The 21,114-nt window shown below is 45.0% G+C and overlaps 1 protein-coding gene across 1 annotated transcript in view; it reads right to left on the reverse strand.

Moving 5' to 3' along the window:
* LOC126195746 (leucine-rich repeat-containing protein 24-like) overlaps positions 1–21,114 on the reverse strand; it is a gene marked incomplete at its 5' end in the record, with an annotated part of 210,738 nt that overhangs the window by 133,479 nt on the left and 56,145 nt on the right. The window lies entirely within an intron of this gene.

The raw sequence follows: 21,114 nt of genomic DNA on the forward strand, positions 1-21,114 counted from the left end.
TGGGTGCTATCTTCCCTCGATTATTTTGTTCTTTCTCGTAATAATAACTCAGTGCTGCCCTATTTATATTCCGACGCAAGGTTGCAGTGCAAATTGTGGTTTAATCTAGCTGTAATAGATAAAGGGCTGCACGTAGTGCCTTAGTGTTTATATTATTACGGCCGTTATTTAACCCCGGATTACGTGATCTAGATCTTGACACTATTTCGAGTACACATTGAATTTGCAGATAATATCTATAGCAGTTTTACTGCCTTCTTCCCTAGAAACATCTATGAAACTATTGTTCATCACTTTAGCGAAATGTGCGATCACGAAGAAAGATGGTTTCGTGCGCTGTCTCTTATAACATCATCATCGACGGTACGTTACAACCTAACTCATCCTCCTTCACGCTTCCAGTTTACCCATTTCACAGTTTACTGCCATAAGGAACGAGGTTTAAGTACGTTACTGCACAAACTATCTCAACCAAACTGCGCCTTGCAACAGCAGGAATATCAGTTTTAGTATAGAAAGTGCACCCACCCTATTTCCCGGGTATTATTAGCTAGACAACGTTACCACGTAGACTTGTGCCACGCTCGGTGATGCACGGATCGAAGTCACCAGAGCATATTAAACTGTGATACCACAGTCTGCAAATTTACGTCACATTATAGAATAGTAGGCTGCTTAAATTATTACATCTCACGTACGTGTTCAAAAATGGTTGGTGGCACCGTTTCAGAGCTACGCAGTGTTGAGTGCTCTAAACTGTATACATCAATAGAAGCTACGCCATCTTTGCGGATTAGTGTACAGCCTTTGGATGGGTTCACTATATCAGAACTGGTTCAGTCGTACATTTATTTCTCTAGTGCATTTTGTAAATTAATACTTTAGTTCCGCAGTTCTTTCTGATGTATCATAGCAGATAGAAATTGCAAAGTTATTTCTTTAGCTCCGAACTTAAACGTTACTGCATCGTCATGAAAATCATGGCAACATACAACACACAAAAAGCCGGCCGCGGTGGCCGTGCGGTTCTAGGCGCTCCAGTCCGGAGCCGCGCTGCTGCTACGGTCGCAGGTTCGAATCCTGCCTCGGGCATGGGTGTGTGTGATGTCCTTAGGTTAGTTAGGTTTAAGTAGTTCTAAGTTCTAGGGGACTGAGGACCACAGCAGTTGAGTCCCATAGTGCTCAGAGCCATTTGAACCATTTGAACACACAAAAAAGCCATTAAGGAACTGGTATGATGTAAGCTGTTGATACAGGAGGGCTACACAGTTGTCAGTGAGAATTTAACAAGAATAATATACTTTCGTTACCATGAGGCAGCATCTCATTACTCACTGAAAATGGTATAGTGGCATTCTGGTATACCACAGGGTATACCACTAAACAAGTTTCTTACCAGAGCAACTGGGAGGAGCAGTGCCACGGCGATAAACCAATGTAAATACCCCAGTCACTAGCAAACCGAAATTCCAAATTCATCATGCGACCACCACAGCCATGCCCATGGCTTCTTCAGGAAACTACACTCATGCTCATAAATTAAGTATAATGCTGATACATGGTGAAACAACGCTCTGGTGCGGGCTTAAATCGCCTCGGGGTAAGATCATGCGGTGCACTTGACCTGCGGTCGTCACACGGTGGCGCTGGCAGCAGTCCACATACGCAAAGGTGTGTTGGTGCATGTTTGTATTTACGGCAGATTGAAAACTACTCCTGGCTGGGCCTCAAGACGAATAAATTGTCTACAACCCATATGATAAATTACGCTGAGGTGACAAAGATTCTGGGATACTGCCTACTACCGTGACGGATCTCCTTCTGCCCTGCGCTGCGCATGAGCCCTACGTGGTACGCTCAATCAGCCGTAGGAAGTCCCTTGTAGAAATACTGAGCCATGCTGCCTCTATAGCTGTCCAAAATTGCGAAAGTGTATCCGGTGCAGGATTTTGTGCACGAAATGACCTCTAGATTATGTCCCGGAAATGTTCGATGGAATTAATGTCGGGCGATCCGGCTGACCAAATACTTCGTTCGAATTGTCCAGAATGAACTTCAAACCAAAAGCGAACCACTGTGCCCCGATCACATTGCGCAATGTCCCCCATACTGCCCATATAACAAAGTCCATGAACGGCTGCAAGTAACCGTACACGAACATTTCCAGTCAATGGTCGGTTCAGTTGGGCCAGAGGAGCGAGTCCGTTCCATGTCAACACAGCCCGCACCGTTACAGAGACATTACGAGCTTGCACAATGCCCTGTTGACTACTTGGGTCCATGGCTCCGTGTGGTTTGCTCCACACTGGAACCATACCATCAGCCCTCACCCAGTGAAATCGGGACTCATCTGACCAGGCCATAGTTTTCCAGTCGTCTACAGTCCAATCGATATGGTGGCGAGCCCAGGAGAAGAGATGCAGATGTTGTCGTGCTGTTTAGCAAAGGCACTCGCGTCGGTCGTCGGCTGCCACAGCCCATTAACCCCAAATTTCGCAGTTCTGTCCTAACTGAGACGTTCGTCGTGAACCCTATACTGATTTCTGCGGTTATTTCACACAATGCTGCTTTTCTGCATGCACTAAATACTCTACGGAAACGTTGCTGTTCTCGGCCTTTGGGTGAAGGCCACTGCGTTGTCGATGGTGACAAGCAATGCCTCAAATTTGGTATTCTCGGCGCACTCTTGACACTGTTGCTCTCGGGAAATTGAATTCCCTAACGATTTCCAAAATTTGAATGAGCCATGCGTTTAGCTCCAACGACCGTTCCATATTCAAGGTCTGTTAATTCGCGTCGTGCGACCCTAGCCACGTCGGAAATCGTTTCATATCAATTACCTGGAAGCAAATGCACTGGCCATTTATAGCTTTTGCGCACAACATTATCACCACCTGTATTTGTGAATATCGTTACCCAACGACTTTCGTCACCTCAGTGTAAATAAATTTTTCACTGTCTCTGAAACTAGAATTTCACTATCAGGGCTTTTTACCAGTTTTCACTTACGGCTCGAAGACATGGGCTTTTAACGCGAAAACTAACATGGTTATTGCTGTGACTGATGGAAAAGTGAACATATGGATCGGGAGACAGACCCTAGTGGAAGATATACAGAGAATGACGAAGAAAGTGAAGCGCACACAAGACATGGTAAAATGTCTGTCTAACTTCGGACACATCCAAACAATCGTCAGGCAGACAAATCACTAGAGCTTCCGTTTTCTGTGACAGCTCGAACGGACAGCTGTGTGCTTCTGTGATGTTCGTGTTTGGTGTTGTTTCCTAGCTGGGAAGCAGACACAAGGTGCGTGCGTAAACGTCAGAACGTCAGATGTTGGGTGATCACTTTGAAGGACGCGGAGACGTCACAGAAGACACAGCGCTATCAGAACTGTCAGTGCTCCGGTGGGCACAGTAATCGTCAGGTCTGCGCTCGACCAAGTCTGATCACGACAAGGGAGGACCACTGCACTGTGCACAGAGCACATCGTAGCCCTTTGAGATCTCACCTGCCACCCAAGAAGAGGTAACGACTCCCTGAAATTTTCTGTGTCATCGCGCACCATTGGCCAGAGACGAGCATCAGCGGGACTGGGTAATTACCACGACATGCGTAGGCTGCAGTTGAGACCACACCACAAACTGCTTAGTTTGGAGTGATTCGTGATCAGGAAGCATCAGTTTAGGTCACGGCCTGTAGTGTGATTGAGGGAACTCTGAAGCCACAACGGTTTGATACAGACCTCCAGCATGCCCATGTGTTACCTCCCATCAGAAGGTAACGTGGCGTCATTTCTTACACTGAGGCGCCAAAGAAACAAACTAGTACATGCATGCGAATTCAAACACAGACATGTAAACAGGGAGAATACGGCACTGCGGTCGGCAACGGCTACATAAGTGTTCGGCGCAGTTGTTAGATCGGTTACTGCTGCTACAATGGCAGGTTATCAACATTTGAGTGAGTTTGAACATGGTGTAAGTCGGCACATGAGCGACGCGACACAGCATCTTCGAGGTAGCGATGAAGTGGGGATTTTCTCGTACGACCATTTCACAAGTGTATCGTGAATATCAGGAATCCGGTAAAACATCAATTCTCCGACATCGCTGCGGCCGGAAAAAGAACCTGCAAGAACGGGACCAACGACGGCTGAAGAGATTTTTTCAACGTGACACAAGCGCAACCCTTCCGCAGATTTCAGTGCCGGGCCATCAACAACTGTCGGTGTCCGAAGCATTCAACGAAACATAATCGCCATTAGCTTTCGAAGCCGAAGGCTCACTCGTGTTTCCTTGATGACTGCACGACACAAAGTTTTACGCCTCGCCTGGGCCCTTCAACAGCGACATTGGACTGTTGACGACAGGAAACATGTTAAATATAAGCGTAGGCTTCCGCGGCCGTTGTCTTCTTCAATAAAATTCTTCAGGGTATCAGACCGCATCGTCATAATTTAAAATGCGCCAACGTTTCGGCCAGCGTTGCAGCTAGCCTTCATCAGGGCCTTACGTTAACTGCTAAATGAACACACTTGGTTCCTTAACTAGCTGCACGAGAAAACCGTGTCGTTACTTGATTGGCTGTAAAAGGAGGAGGAGGAAGGGTGAAAGGTATGCTTTATTGGTGTTTCCTTTATTATCTGTCATTGGCTGAAATAGCTGTTTTCTATTGGTATTTATATTAATCCACCCCATTGGAGGAGACGGACGAATAGCGAACGGGTGATGGCTGTGACGTCACACTGTTTCCATGCTGTCCAGAAACCGGCTGCGGCGTGCCATTGCTTTGTGTGCTCGCGACCACTACTGCGGCACACAAAGCAATGGCACGCCGCAGCCGGTTTCTGGACAGCATGGAAACAGTGTGACGTCACAGCCATCACCCGTTCGCTATTCGTCCGTCTCCTCCAATGGGGTGGATTAATATAAATACCAATAGAAAACAGCTATTTCAGCCAATGACAGATAATAAAGGAAACACCAATAAAGCATACCTTTCACCCTTCCTCCTCCTCCTTTTACAGCCAATCAAGTAACGACACGGTTTTCTCGTGCAGCTAGTTAAGGAACCAAGTGTGTTCATTTAGCAGTTAACGTAAGGCCCTGATGAAGGCTAGCTGCAACGCTGGCCGAAACGTTGGCGCATTTTAAATTATGACGATGCGATCTGATACCCTGAAGAATTTTATTGAAGAGGAAACATGTTGCCTGGTCGGACGAGTCTCGTTTCAAATTGTATGAAGCCGGCCGCTGTGGTCGAGCGGTTCTACGAGCTTCAGTCCGGAACCACGCGGCTGCTACGATGGAAGGTTCGAATCCTGCTTCGAGCATGGATGTGTGTGACGTCCTTATGTTAGTTAGGTTTAAGTAGTTCTAAGTCTAGGGGACTGATGACCTCAGATGTTAAGTCGCATAGTGCTTAGAGCCATGTGAACCATTTGAAATTGTATAGAACGGATGGACGTGCACAGGTACGAAGGTAGCTTTATTAAACCAATCTACCCAGCATGTCAGTAGGAGACAGTTTAAATTTGTGGACGCTCTGTATTGGCATGGGGCGTATGAAGTTGGAGTAGTATGGGACCCTGATAAGTCTAGATGCGACAGGTGCACGTACATAAGCATCCTGTCTGACCACCTGCATCCATTCATGTCCATTGTGCACTACGACGAACTTGAGCAACTCCAGCAGGACAGTGCGACACCCGACACGTCCATAATTGCCACAGAGTCGTTCCAGGAACACTCTTCTGAGTTTAAGTACTTCAGTCGGCCACCAAACTCCCCAGACATGAAAATTATGGAGCACATATAGGATGTCTCGTAACGTTCTGTTCCGCAGAGATTTCCTCCCCCTCTTACGGATTTATGGACAGCCCTGTAGGATTCATTGTGTCAGTTCCCTCTAGCAGTACTTCAGACATTAGTATAGTCCCTGCCACGTCGTGTTGCGGCACTTCTGGGTGCTCGCGGGGGCCCTACACGGTATTAGCCAGGTGAACCAGTTTCTTTGCCTCACGTCAGACATTAGTGTAGTCCCTGCCACGTCGTGTTGCGGCACTTCTGCGTGCTCGCGGGGGCCCTACACGGTATTAGCCAGGTGAACCAGTTTCTTTGCCTCACTTCAGACATTAGTGTAGTCCCTGCCACGTCGTGTTGCGACACTTCTGCGTGCTCGCAGGGGCACTACACGGTATTAGCCAGGTGAACCAGTTTCTTTGCCTCACGTCAGACATTAGTGTAGTCCCTGCCACGTCGTGTTGCGGCACTTCTGCGTGCTCGCGGGGGCCCTACACGGTATTAGCCAGTTGAACCAGTTTCTTTGCCTCACTTCAGACATTAGTGTAGTCCCTGCCACGTCGTGTTGCGACACTTCTGCGTGCTCGCAGGGGCACTACACGGTATTAGCCAGGTGAACCAGTTTCTTTGCCTCACTTCAGACATTAGTGTAGTCCCTGCCACGTCGTGTTGCGGCACTTCTGCGTGCTCGCAGGGGCCTTACACGGTATCAGCCAGGTGAACCAGTTTCTTTGCCTCATTTCAGACATTAGTGTAGTCCCTGCCACGTCGTGTTGCGGCACTTCTGGGTGCTCGCGGGAGCCCTACACGGTATCAGCCAGGTGAACCAGTTTCTTTGCCTCACTTCAGACATTAGTATAGTCCCTGCCACGTCGTGTTGCGGCACTTCTGGGTGCTCGCGGGGGCCCTACACGGTATTAGCCAGGTGAACCAGTTTCTTTGCCTCACTTCAGACATTAGTGTAGTCCCTGCCACGTCGTGTTGCGGCACTTCTGCGTGCTCGCAGGGGCCCTACACGGTATCAGCCAGGTGAACCAGTTTCTTTGCCTCACTTCAGACATTAGTGTAGTCCCTGCCACGTCGTGTTGCGGCACTTCTGGGTGCTCGCGGGAGCCCTACACGGTATCAGCCAGGTGAACCAGTTTCTTTGCCTCACTTCAGACATTAGTATAGTCCCTGCCACGTCGTGTTGCGGCACTTCTGGGTGCTCGCGGGGGCCCTACACGGTATTAGCCAGGTGAACCAGTTTCTTTGCCTCACTTCAGACATTAGTGTAGTCCCTGCCACGTCGTGTTGCGGCACTTCTGCGTGCTCGCAGGGGCCCTACACGGTATCTGCCAGGTGAACCAGTTTCTTTGCCTCACTTCAGACATTAGTGTAGTCCCTGCCACGTCGTGTTGCGGCACTTCTGGATGCTCGCGGGAGCCCTACACGGTATTAGCCAGGTGAACCAGTTTCTTTGCCTCACTTCAGACATTAGTGTAGTCCCTGCCACGTCGTGTTGCGGCACTTCTGCGTGCTCGCGGGGGCCCTACACGGTATCAGCCAGGTGAACCAGTTTCTTTGCCTCTTCAGTGTAATAGGCCTACGATCGTTAACACAGAGTACTGGCCGCTATGAAATGTCTGTGTGATGTTGAAGTACAAGCATAACCAGCAAGGATCCCAGATCTGACCAGCAGCTCGGGTGTCCCAGTGCCAGTATGTCACCGACCAGTTACAATAATTGTTGGCCAGCTTGCCTCAGGCGCGGATACAACAGGTTTATGACATTAGGGTCAGATGGTCTGCAAGTTACATCGACTGGTGGGCTCTTAATGCCAAGTTCTTTCTAAATTTGTCTGAATTCTGATATCTCTAAAATAACAACACATACCCTCTCTACCTGTGAAGTTTCATGTTGTTTCGTCCTACCCTTCTGGTGATTCATTTTTCTATCAGGGGCTGTGCTGATTGCTGGAGCCGGCATGTGTGGCCGAGTGGTTCTAGGCGCTTCAGTCTGGAACTGCGCGACCGCTTCGGTCGCAGTTTCGAATCCTGCCTCGGACATGGATGTGTGTGATGTCCTTAGGTTAGTTAGGTTTAAGTAGTTCCAAGTTCTAGGGGACTGATGACCTCAGACGTTAAGTCCCATAGTGCTCAGAGGAATTTTTTTGATTGCTGGAAACAAATTACGTGAAGGCTGGTAAGACATACAGGCAGGCAAATGGACGATCGACGGAGCTACAGCGGCGTATTTTCATTAATTACTGTGCAGTCAACAAAAATTATGTGTAAGTTTCAATAATGTGTTAGAGATTTTCCGGCACCCAGCGGCCATTTCAAGTGCTGTGGGCGGCATTCGTTGAACAAAAGTTCATGTGTTATCAAAGTCTGACAGTGCGAACATTTGTTCTCAAAATGATGCGCATAGCATCAGAAGATGACCATTGAGGGCGTAAACGGTTATGAGTGTATCATCTAAGTGACTGTGTCGTACATATTCAAAACTTTACAACAAGACCATCGCCGCCTCCTTAAACTGAATGTTGTTTTCTCAATCATCTTAATTATTATATCTGAAGTACGAGAAATGGCTACGTCAGTACGGATTCTTAAAACCGAAATACACTGCCTGACAAAAAGATGAACAACACAGAAGGCATGGTCGGATGTCAATGTATCTTTGTATACATACACACACTGGGTGAGTATATAATTGATTACCGCGCTGAGTGGCCGCGCGGTTTGAGGCGCCACGTCACGGATTGCGCGGCCCCTCCCGCTGAAGGTTCGAGTCCTACCTCGGGCATGGATGTGTGTGTGTTGTTCTTAGCATAAGTTTGTTTAAGTAGTATGTACGTCTAGGGGCCGATGCCCTCAGAAGTTTGGTCCCTTAGGAATTCACACACATTTGAACTTTAAAAAAAAATGATTGTAGTTGTAATACCTACTCTGTAACAGGTGGCCACTAGCAGCGCATTAATGTTGTTACCAGGCGTGGTAGGGTATATGAAGGAGTTTGAACAGTGTCATATATACAATGATACTTGTAAAGGCCAAGCAGATGTCTATTAATCGGGTGAGACAACGTTATCGGCGCCTAACAGAATGTAACAGAAGTCTCATTTGTGGGTCTCCATTTGGCCGTGTGGTGGAATCGGCCAATATCCACATTTGTGGGGCATTCGGGTTTCCCCGTGGCGCATTGTTGGTCTGCGTGGGAACATAAGGGCAAGGAGACTTTTCGTCAACGTTCCGAGTGATCACGTCCAACAACCTTAATGTAGGATCAAACGCATGGTGTCCCCTCCAAAACTGCTCCTACCATCCGAGAATAAGGAAAGGTTCCCCTACAATACGTGTCATTCCATACCATCAACGGAATTTAGCAGCAGCCGGAATAGAGAATCACCATCCCATTCGCAGGCTGCCGTAGTTACAAGGGGAAAGGCTGAGTTCGGGACTGACAGTCACTGACTCAAGGGCAACCTCCGTCATAATTTGTTACCTCTAATGCGACTGTATCGTGGTGTCATTTTTCAACAGAATAATGCTTGTCCATAAAAAGCGCGTGTGTCCATGAACTGCCTGAGTGATTTTGAGGTACTCCATATGTCAGGAGATGTGTCACCGATCGAACATGTGTTTCAGCTCGGACATTAATTCCGTCCCAGTCGCGATATCCAGGATATCAAGGAGCAATTTCATCAGTGGTGGACCAGTTTGTTTCTGAAGATAATACAACGGCTTTACGATAACCTTAAGGATTCAGATCCATGTTTCCAGACAAGAAGTGTTGCAACCCACACTTATAAGTGGGTTCATACAGACAAGTTCTTGGTAGACTTGACTCGAATTTGTAATAACTGAAATAACATCATTTCTGGGTGCTTTCCATTTACTGTCAATCTAAGTACTTTATCATGTACTCCATAGTCTCAGCAGGACAGTAATTTTTATTCATCTCTTGATTGTCTTCATATATACATCGGCTCGTACACGGTATGTTCACAGAGAGCTACATATTACTTACTTGTGCATCTCAGACGGGATGCAATTTAATTTTTAAAGTAGCTGCGGTGTCTTCCTCTAGGTGTATATCAGCAGTAGCGGGAGTGAAATATTTGTTTCATGAAGTGTAAAATAATAATGTTCTGGCCAAGCACTTCTAAAAAGAGTGAAATAAATATAAGGGCTAACGAACAATCGACCGATAGTTACTCTTTCGTACAGCTTAAGACTAACGTTTCTTATTTCACAAATTATCTTCAACAGCGTATCTATTTTCTTCTGTGGTTTTGATCACATTCTGTACAGAAAACATTGCATAAGCTGGACAATGTTTTAGTAATACTAAATCGGAAAAATATTTTCAGAATAACTCGATGCCATCTACTGCAGAATACAAACAAACTTTCTCTCTACCTGTTTATAGATATTATACTTAAATTTTTCTCGAGGCATTTAAGTCTCATCTTCATCTACGGTATGGTGTAACCTGAATAAATGGCTTACACCATTATCGTAGATAAAGATGAGACTTAAATGTGTCGAGGAAAATTTAATAATAACATCTATACGATCACCTAAGATACAGGATTTCCCCATTATGTCCAACGCTGGAGTACTGTTCCAATGGCAGAGATCCCTGGCAATAGTGACGATTTAAGGGGAAAATAAGCTGAAGATATGAACTGAAGTTTGTATTGGGGATGGTATTGGACTTAGTAGTCCCTGCAGCAATGTTAGCCATAATGCTGCCGCTGTGTAATGTTCAGCATTTCTCCGCACTAAGCAAGGACACCTGGGTTCAAGTCCCAGCTGTGGTACAAACTTCAATTCATTTATTCACTTTACACCATTATCGTACAACCCCTCTGTTACATTCGTTTCTTTCCTCCGTAAATTGCAATAGTACCAACTAATAGGCACACGTAAAAATTAAACATTTTGTGTATCTCTAGAGGTTAACGTATAACAAGTTTTCTTACTTGAAATATACTTGAAACAAATTCAAATAAGTTTCTTCCACTGAAGTGCTAAGCATGCCTCGTTTTAAGCTGATTTATGACAATGTCAACAGCAAAGCAAACAAACATTTTGACTATACTCACTTTTTATTCATTTACATTAAAATATTAAGTTGAAAACATGTTTAATCCGCAACACAATCGGGTTGTGATAATGGGACCTATCCGACCAAAAGCGTTGTCAGCTGTTGCTTAAACTTATCCTACTCTAATACTCAAAAGTACTATTCATTCAATTACTTCCGCATTACGTATAATGTCTTATGATGACAAAAATAATTATCTTTGTCTTACATTCTATGCTCAGATATTTATAGTAAATCGTGTAACTTTACTGTCTATAAAGTATGAATAACTATGGGACAATGTATCGAAAAATACAAAGACAGGTTCCCGTTGCAGATACGCTTGCAGAAGGAAAGAACAAGACGCGAATACTGAAGTCAGTTTCTGTTCACCCCAACCCCTTTAAGTCCTCCGCTCAGTTACGACAGAATTTTTACTTGAGATAGCCAATAAAAATTTAACTACGTCTTGCTGCTGTATTTCGATGAAGCCCCGCTTTAATAAAACCGTAAAATAATACCCCAGCCGTGTTTTATCTGTCAGCTTTAATGAGAAATGGGAAGCTACTGAACAATAAATAGTTAATCGACCGAGGCTATTAAAGATTATCGAGTGTCACAAAGCTCAAACATTAAACAATCGAAATTATTTCAGAGATGTAGTGAACTTTGGAATATATATATATTATAAAAATGCTTCCGAAAATGGAAGCAATCAGGCAGCTGTCCTGTTCTCCAGGAAAGCTACTTTATATCGACAACTGGTATCTATTGCTACAGGCAACAACGGAGTGAAACTTACTAAAACACAGAAAATCGAAATGCAGTTTAATGATATGTTCTCGTCTGCAAAGCTGCAGACTGAAAGAAGTGGTTCTAGCATATTAATAGACCCTAAGAATAGATAAACTAACTCAAAAATTTGATGTTCCGCTTCGGACTCCTTGTAATGAAAACCTATTCTTTAGTCAATATCGGGAATATCACTCTCATGAAAACGGTTCACGTCGAAAAACAGATTGCAACAAAATGGATACATTAGGTGATATCAAGAAACATCATTCTCTCCTGTCACAGACAAGTAGCGCAGCGAAGGTGTTTTCGAACGTTCATTACCATATTTTTGCTACTATTTAATATTAGCTGGGCGCATTAGAACAGAAATTTTTCATGGCACTATACAGAAACTCCCTTTACAGGTTTTATCGTGCTTAAAAGTATCTGAACGATCTGTGTAGGTTTTCGCCTGAATTACATGCAGCCCACATAACGTAAGTGTCTTGCCGGTTCTCTAATCTTGTTTTGGTACAGTCATTTCACTCAAAATTGTTACCACATGTTACCACTGGAAAAAACTGCTTTATATGGCAATAACTCAATATGTAAATTAATACTACGTTGCTACAGATATCAGGGAATACTCGACTCAGTTCTAGAAATTTGTGAACCCAGATTTATTAGAAGAAGCGAAATTTGTAAACTGTTACCACTCTCACTAGTACCTGACACGTGTAATGACCGTAACTCTAACACACCAGTCATTCTTGAACTTCTGTTCTCTAAAATATTTTCCAGAATTTTTGTACTGTGTCGGGACAACTATCTAAAAGCTGTTGTCCCTATTAACGAACCATGAAAGATGTTAAATAGGGTTGCAATCCCAAGTAACAAACTTGAAATAACGTAATGTATGTGTCGGATGGTGATTCGCCCCACCAAACCCGACTGTTATGCAAGCACAGACAAAGGCCAGATATCGAATGTTCTCACCAGTATCGAGATGTTTCTAAGTGGAGTAGCCGGCCAGAGTGGCCGAGCGGCTTTAGGCGCTTCAGGCTAGAACCACGCGACCGCTACGGTCGCAGGTTCGAATCCTGCCTCGGGCATGGATGTGTGTGATGTCCTTAGGTTAGTTAGGTTTAAGTAGTTCTAAGTTCTAGGGGACTGATGACCCCAGAAGTTAAGTCCCATAGTGCTCAGAGCCATAACTGGAGCAACGAGAAAATTAATAATTTATGCCTTCCCAGGATTCGAACTCGGTATCAGTCGTCATTGTGTTCCAGCCGAGAATGGACATTAAATATAAGCTTCTTTCGTCAGAAGCAAGATGTGCGCATGTTTTAACTACGAGTGACGTAACGAAGAGTACAGTGACGACTAAAAATCGAACCCCCCCGTATCATTGTTAACTTCACTAGGAGACACTTTATCAAATTCTCTTTCACCATTAGCTAGGAGTGGCAAGTTTGAATTTGATGTGACGAAAGGATCTGTCTCTCTCTGGGAGTCGAAACTACAACATATTTATATTGACAATGAATGAAGAGACGTTAAGAACCAAAGCGAATTTCCATCAACAGTTAGGTGTGCTCATGCTAAAGCCTGAATTGAAATTATGAAAAATTTTATGCCGAACCAGTGCTCCAACCCTTACACCCACCTTACGTGGAGAACTTGGCGTTTTGAACCATGAGTAAACAAAGAAATAAATGGCACTATGTCGTCACGAAGGGGTCAAATCCCGTGTAACATGCTGCCACTTAAACCCCTGTCATGGCCAATCCTAATGTGTAACCGATGGCGAAGCGACATCACGTTTAATGTGATGGCTGATGGTTCAGATGCTTCTGAGCACTATGGGACTTAACAGCTGTGTCATCAGTCCTGTATAACTTAGAACTACTTAAACCTAACTAACCTAAGGACATCACACACATCCATGCCCGAGGCGGGATTCGAACCTGCGACCGTAGCGGTCGCGCGGTTCCAGACTGAAGCGCCTAGAACCGCTCGGCTACTCATGGTCGGCTGTTTAATGTGAATCTGGAGCTACAGTGGAATCGTAGAGTCTTCATTTGTCTTAATCAGGGATAAATAGGATTTCCAGAGCCTATCAAAACTCGCGCCTGACGTGAGAATTCAACCCTCACACCACGGAAAATAACAAGGCATCCAGTGCCAAGACCAATGGGTCATTATTTTGTCGCAGCACTGGTGCGCCACACTGGACGAGAATTCTGGCTTGGTGTTTCCTGGAGAAGATCACAGTCGTTTCAATACATTTAATTCTAGCTCGACTGAATCGCCAATAACCAGCTCCCTCAGCTACCCAGTGCGTTCATTCAGTCTGATTTTATAATTAGCGAAATAAAGTCGCATAATGGCCATCTACAAAATCTGCCTACCCTGTAGTATGGGGAAGTTTCCACAGGAAGTGTTGCTTCCACTTACGCAACTCTCTGTGGTAAACATGGCGCAGTGCAAAAGAAAAGCTGAGTTATTGAACTCAGTGCTTCCATAATTTAGTAAGCTACGAGTGCAACTCGTCGGTCTGGTAACGGTATCAATCTATTGGAAGCTGAGAAAAAATGTACTTCATTTTGTAGCCAGCCAGTAACAGTAAAATCTCGAGAAATGTTTCCGAGAAGAGATCGTGGGCGCCTGTACTGCTCGGAATAAGTTCTCCTCCGCCGTCCTGGCGCTACCCGGCGTTAGCCCTAGGACTGGCGACGGATTCCACCTTGACCTATAATTTGCAGCGGACGTTTGTACACTCGCAGTGGCAAACATGAGGTTATTTAAAACTGTAGTTTCGTCTTCAGCATGACTTATTTTCTGTAAGCAGTGTGTACACCATGCAGTAACAACATCGTTCTAAACAGTATGACACGAGGCTTAGGCACTAATATCAAGTTCACAGATGAGATGGAGAGAGAAGGAAAATTATCGGCTTTAGTTGTTCTACCTGTAAGGTGTCAGGCAAATCCAACACCTTCCATGAAAACGCTGACATGATAAGCAAATCCAGTACTATGTGACATAGCTCCGAATAAATCGTGACATTAAATTAACCAAAGTAATACGAGTAACGAGTGAGCAAACGGAATATCACAGACTAGCACAAGAATGCCTAAATGCATGTCATACCGTCCCACCGTGGGACAGACGCAGTTCCGAGGGGAGAAACGAGAACAGAAGCCGAGAGCAGAACCGTGTTAAGCTGGAAGGCCCTACGATAAGGGACGGACGGTCACCCACGTTGCCAGCAAACCGCTAGGACCACACCACCCGCAAGTTTTAGCGTGAGACTTTTTCGCGTCTCTGTTATGTGAGGACCACCCTCCAGCCCATGTTAAAAGCTAGAGCCCTCCAGAAGAACAGTATAGATCTTACGATAACACAAAAAGGGCTACACCACCCGCAAGTTTTAGCGTGAGACTTTTTCGCGTCTCTGTTACGTTAGGACCACCCCCCAGCCCATGTTAAAAGATAGAACCCTCCAAAAGAACAGTATATATGTTACGATAACACTAAAGGACCACACCAGCTGCCAGTTTTAGCGTGAGACTTTTCGCGTCTCTGTTACGTTGCAAACTTTAAAAAACATTGCCCTATCACGAAAAGTATAACGTTTCTCATTGGATAGACAGAATTTTTGTAGGCGGAGCTTAAGGTTAACATTGAGACCCTGATTGGTCAGATGAAAACACAGCCAGATAGTTTTTTTTAAACCAACTTCGGTAAATTTTAGTAAGGAGAAGTTAGGAGAGAGTTGCTTCCGAGAGGGCGAGCTGGACGGAGCTGTGCTGCCCACCGCCCCCTGACGAACACCGACAAGGTAATGACCGCACGCGATGCCGCATAACAGATTCACTCAGAACTGCAGAAGTCTCATCTGTTACACCCCCTTTTTGCGTAATACTAGTGTCGATCGTCAATTAAAGCTCATGGTGTTCACATTTGCCACTTGAAGTAAAAATCTGAAATGCGATGATTTTTCTGTTATATAGTTATTGAGAAGCCACATCAGCCACTGTAATTTATGACAAGTTAGATAAGTAATTAAAGATAATTGAGGGTCACTGTAGACCATTTTGATAGTTTGCTTTTTTGTGAAACTTAATTTAAACCTATATTATAGATGTGATATGGCATAGGTCATCCTTCGATCCATTGTAGAACTTGGAAACCCACTCACGGAATATTCGTTCACATTTTTGTTGAACACAGTTGGTTTTTACCATCCTGTATTAAAACATTTCCTTTTATCAATAGTGCAATTTATAAACGATGTATTGTGAGTAGAATAAAATTTCCAATGGTAAACTTAACTGCTTTTTCGACGTTATTTTACCAGCTAACTAAAAATAGGAAAGCCTTGAACCCCTTCCACTAAATTTAGTTAGTAATAAGATTCTTTTACAGGGAGTGCGGTAGAGCTGATGCTGAAATCATTAAGTATTTGGTTATATCATCTCTAGTCTCACTGACCTCTTCTGAATTCTACATGTCATGTGTGGTCTGGCGTCGCCTTACCAGCAACAGGTCCCAGGTTCAAAGTAGTCAATTCCCTAAAAAAACAGGCTCAGAGCGTCGTTGCGCGAAAGTGGTAGGGAGACACGATATAGAACAAACAGACACCACGCAGAATATTTAGATACTTGAAGGAAACTCTGATGGGCGGCTAGGGCACTCTGTTCCCCGGAAGGCACCACATACTGTATGTGTATTAAACCGGGGACCTAGAAACGACGGAGAGGCTTCGTCCTGTCGTAGCTCTCAGTGGTTCACAACCCCACAACAGGCCACACCAGTCCACCCACCCCACCGCCCGCCCCACACCGAACTCAGGGCTACTGTGTGGTTCGGCCCTCAGTGGAACCCCTCCCCCCTTCCCCCGAGAACGACTCATAACGGACGAGCGTAACTGCCTTGAAAACCATCCACAGGCTGGCCGGCACTCCGGACCTCGAAGCTAATCTGCCGGGCGGATTTGGCCAGGAACTGGCACGCCTTCCCACTCGGGAAGCAGCTTGTCAGACCGCGCGGTTAGCCGAGCGGGCTCACAAATTACGTTACTTGTATTTTAAACGCAACTCACGAGCTCATGACCACAGCTACCACAGAAGTGAAGAATTTTATTTATTTTCTCTTCCTTAACAACAACATCAGTTTTTACAAATGACCAAGTAGTCGAATTTACTCAAAATATCACAACTATTTCCGTTAATAAAAAAGCATTTTTAGAACAAAGAGAGATAAAGGATTTCAGAAGAAGCGGATGTTACTTTACGTTTCAGTTTAACAAACTGCTGTATTTTCCTTGACATTCAATTTAAAATTAAGAAGGGACTTAATTTCAATAAATAAAAAAGGAAGTTTCCATATGACAGGAAATAGTTATGTCTCTTAATTCCTTACGCGATAACTGTTACAAATTAACAGTCAAAATAAATATCACAGAAATCAGGTCGAGAAGGCAACTAAAGTTGAGCGAATGGAACGGCTGTAAGAAGAGATAAGGAGACAGAATAAAACAAAATAGCGGTAAAGTGCGAGAACGTAGACCGTAAGGACGTGAGATCGAATCATAGTCAGGAATTGGAATTTTTCAGTGAGTCTTAACGTTAGTCCTGATATCAATTTATGAAGATATACCGGCAACGAAACTCGTTCGTTCCAGTCCTACTCCCAAAGTACCAACAACTTGCAGAGAGCCTTATTGACGTCTTTGGTCCAAGGCTTCGTGGTTTCTGCACTACACTCGAACTCTTGTTTCACCTCTTACCAACTGAAATCGTGGCTCATCTCATCATGCCACGGTTTTCCAGTCGTCTAGGGTCCCGCTGATATGGTCACGACAACATAAGAGCCGCTGAAGGCTATTTCGTGCTTTTAGCAAAGGCACTGACGTTGGGTGTCTGCTGCCATACCTTATTAAAGCCGTATTTCACCGTAGTGTCCACTGGATATGTACGTCGAACGTCCTGTATTCGTTTCTACGGTTTTCTCAAGCATTGTTGCTTCTCTCTTAGCACTAGCAACTCTACACAAACGCCGTTGCTCTAAGTCGTTAAGAGAAGACCGTCGCCTGAAATTTGGTACTCTCGGCACACTCTTGACACTGTCGCTTTCGGAATACCGAATTACCTAACGATTTCCGAAATGTTATTTCCTATGCGTCTAGCTCCAACTAACATTCAAAGTCTGTTAATTCCCGTCGTAGAGGCAATTACAACGTTGCGACTGATAATGGAAGCAAGACTAAAGAAAAATAAAGACAAGTTAATAGGATTTGTTGACCCGGGAAAAGCGTTCGACATTATTACGCGGTGCAAGATGTTAGAAAATCGGAGGAAAACAGAGGTAAGTTACAGGGACAGAGAAGTAATATACAACATTTAAATGAGCCAAGAGTGGAACACCAAGAATGAAGTGCCCGTATTAAAAACTGTGTACGACCGTGATGTAGTCTTTTGCTCCTTCTGTTCAATTTGTACATCGAAGAGGTAATGATGGAAATAAAAGAAATATTCAAAAGTGGAATTAAAATTGAAGCTGAAAGGGTATCAATAATAAGATTCAACGAAGACATTTCAATCCTCAGTGAAAGTGAAGAAGAGCACAGGACCTGATGAAGGTAACTAACAGTCTAAAGAGTACAGAATATCGAAAAAGACGAAAGAGAAATACCAGAAATAAGAAGGGCGAGAAACTTAACATCAGTTTTGGTGGTCACGAAGCAGATGAAGTTACGGAATTCTGCTAACTAGGCAGCAAAATATCCTATGGCGGACGGAGCAAGGAGGACATGAAAAGTGTGGTGTCACCGCCGACTTTGTTAGCGATGGTTCACTGACAAATTACGCTCTCATTTGCCGAGACGATAGTTAGCATAGCCTTCAGCTACGTCATTTGCTACGACCTAGCAAGGCGCCATTATCATTTCCTATTTATCTTGTGATGCATGTACAGTCAGACTGATGTTCACCAATTATGGATTAAAGTTAAGTATTCCAGCAGCTATGTACCTTTTTTGCTAGACTCAATTCTTTTAACTGTTCCAGACCTCACGCCAGCCTGCGTGAGCTTAAACGCGTGCCTTTCGGCTACCCGTCACAGTGGATTGGCTGTCTTGCCAGTCCACAACAAAAAGTACATAAGCACTGGCAGAAAGTTCATTCCTGGCCATGAGAACTCTCCAAGTGCCAAACAAAGGCCTTAATTTGAGGAGGAAATTTCTGAGTATGTATGTTTGGAGGACAGAATTGTATGGATAGCGAAACATGGACTATGGGAAAACCGGAACAGAAGAAAATCGAAGCATTTGAGATGTGGTGCTACAGACGAATATTGAAAATTAGGTGGAGTGATAAGGTAAAGAATGACGGGGTTCTGCACAGAATCGGAGAGGAAAGGAATACGTGGAAAACACTGACATGGAGAAGGAACAGGATGATAGGACATCTGTTGAGACATCAGGGAATGACATCCATGGTACCAGAGGGAGCTGCAGAGATTAAAAACTGCAGAGGAAGACAGAGATTTGGAATACATCCAGCAAAGAATTGAGTACGTAGGTTGCAAGTGTTGCTCTGAGATTAAGAGATTGGCACAGGGGAGGAATTCGTGACGGACCGCTTCAAACCAGTGAGAAGACTGACGACTCAAAAAAAAAAAAAAAAAACTTGGGTCCATTGCTTCGGGCGCCACACTCGAACCATAGCTTCATCTCTTAGCAACTGAGATCTCGGAGATCTGGACTCATCTCATCATGGCCCGGTTTTCCAATCGTCTATGGTCCATCCGATACGGTCACGACTCCACTAGAGGCGCTACAGGAGATGTGCTGCTACCAAAGGCACTCGAGTCGATCGTCTGCTGCCGTAGCCCAATAACTCCAAATTTCAACGCACTGTCCTAACGTATACGCTCGTCGTCCGTCTCACATTGATTTCTGCTGTTATTTCACACAATGTTGCTTCTCTGTAATCACTGACAATTCTATGCAAACTCCGCCGTTCTTGGTTGTTAAGCGAATGGCGTTAGCCGCTCCGTTTTCAGTGGTGACCAGTACTGCCTGAAATTTGGTATTCCCTGCGCACTCTTGACACTGTAGATCTCGGAATATTGATTTCCCTAATGATTTCCAATACTTGAATGACCCATGCGTTAAGCTCCAACTACCATTCCGCGTTCAAAGTCAGTTAATTCCCGTCTGGCGGCCATAGTCACGTTGGCAACCTGTTCACATGAGTCACATGAGTACAAATGACAGCTCCGCCAACTGACTGCCCATTTGGTACTTTGTGTGCGCGAACTTTAAATTGTAGGACGTCTACTGTTCATACGTTTTATCAAGCAATTTGCAAACTGAACTATCGTCGGCGAGCCTGAGGGTCCTAGTTTGGTGACGCCTGCTCTAGAGGGAATCCCAGCCAGTGCTGCCGTACGGATTTACACTACTGGCCATTAAAAAAGCTACAGCAAGAAGAAATGCAGATGATAAACGGGTATTCATTGGACCAATATATTATACTTGAACGGACATGTGATTACATTTTGGGTGCATAGATCCTGAGAAATCAGTACCCAGAAGAAAAACCTCTGGCCGTAATAACGGCCATGATACGCCTGGGCATTGAGTCAAACTGAGCTAGGATGGCGTGTACAGGTACAGCTGCCCGTGCAGCTTCCACACGATACCACAGTTCTACAAGAGTAGTGACTGGCGTATTGTGACGAGCCAGATGCTCAGCCACCATTGATCAGACGTTCTGAATTCGTGAGAGATCTGGAGAATGTGCTGGCCAGGGCAGCGGTCGAACAATTTCTGTATCCAGAAAGGCACGTACAGGACCTGCAACATGCGGTCGAGCATTATCCTGCTAAAATGTAGGGTCTCTCAGGGATCGAATCAAAGGTAGAGCAACATCTGAAATGTAGCGTCCACTGTTGAAAGTACCGTCAATGCGAACAAGAGGTGATCGAGACGTGTAACCAATGGTACCCCATACCATCACGCAGGGTGATACGCCAGTATGGCGATGACGAATACACGCTTCCAATGTGCGTTCACCGCGATGTCGCCAAACACGGATGCGACCACCGTGATGCTGTAAACAGAACCTGGATTCAGCCGAAAAAGTGCCGTTTTGCCATTCGTGCACCCAGGTTCGTCGTCGAGTACACCATCGCAGGCGCTCCTGTCTGCGATGCAGCGTCAAGGGTAACCGCAGCCATAGTCTCCGAGCTGATAGTCCATGCTGCTGCAAACGTCGTCGAACTGTTCGTCAGATTGTTGTTGTCTTGCAAACGTCCCACCTGTTGACTCAGGGATTGAGACGTGGCTGCACGATCCTTTACAGCCATGCGGATAGGATGCCTGTCATCTCGACTGCTAGCGATACGAGGCCGTTGGGATCCAGCACGGCGCTCCGTATTACCCTCCTG

The sequence above is a fragment of the Schistocerca nitens genome, chromosome 7 (genome assembly GCF_023898315.1).
Source record: "Schistocerca nitens isolate TAMUIC-IGC-003100 chromosome 7, iqSchNite1.1, whole genome shotgun sequence".
NCBI classification, from domain to species: domain Eukaryota; kingdom Metazoa; phylum Arthropoda; class Insecta; order Orthoptera; family Acrididae; genus Schistocerca; species Schistocerca nitens.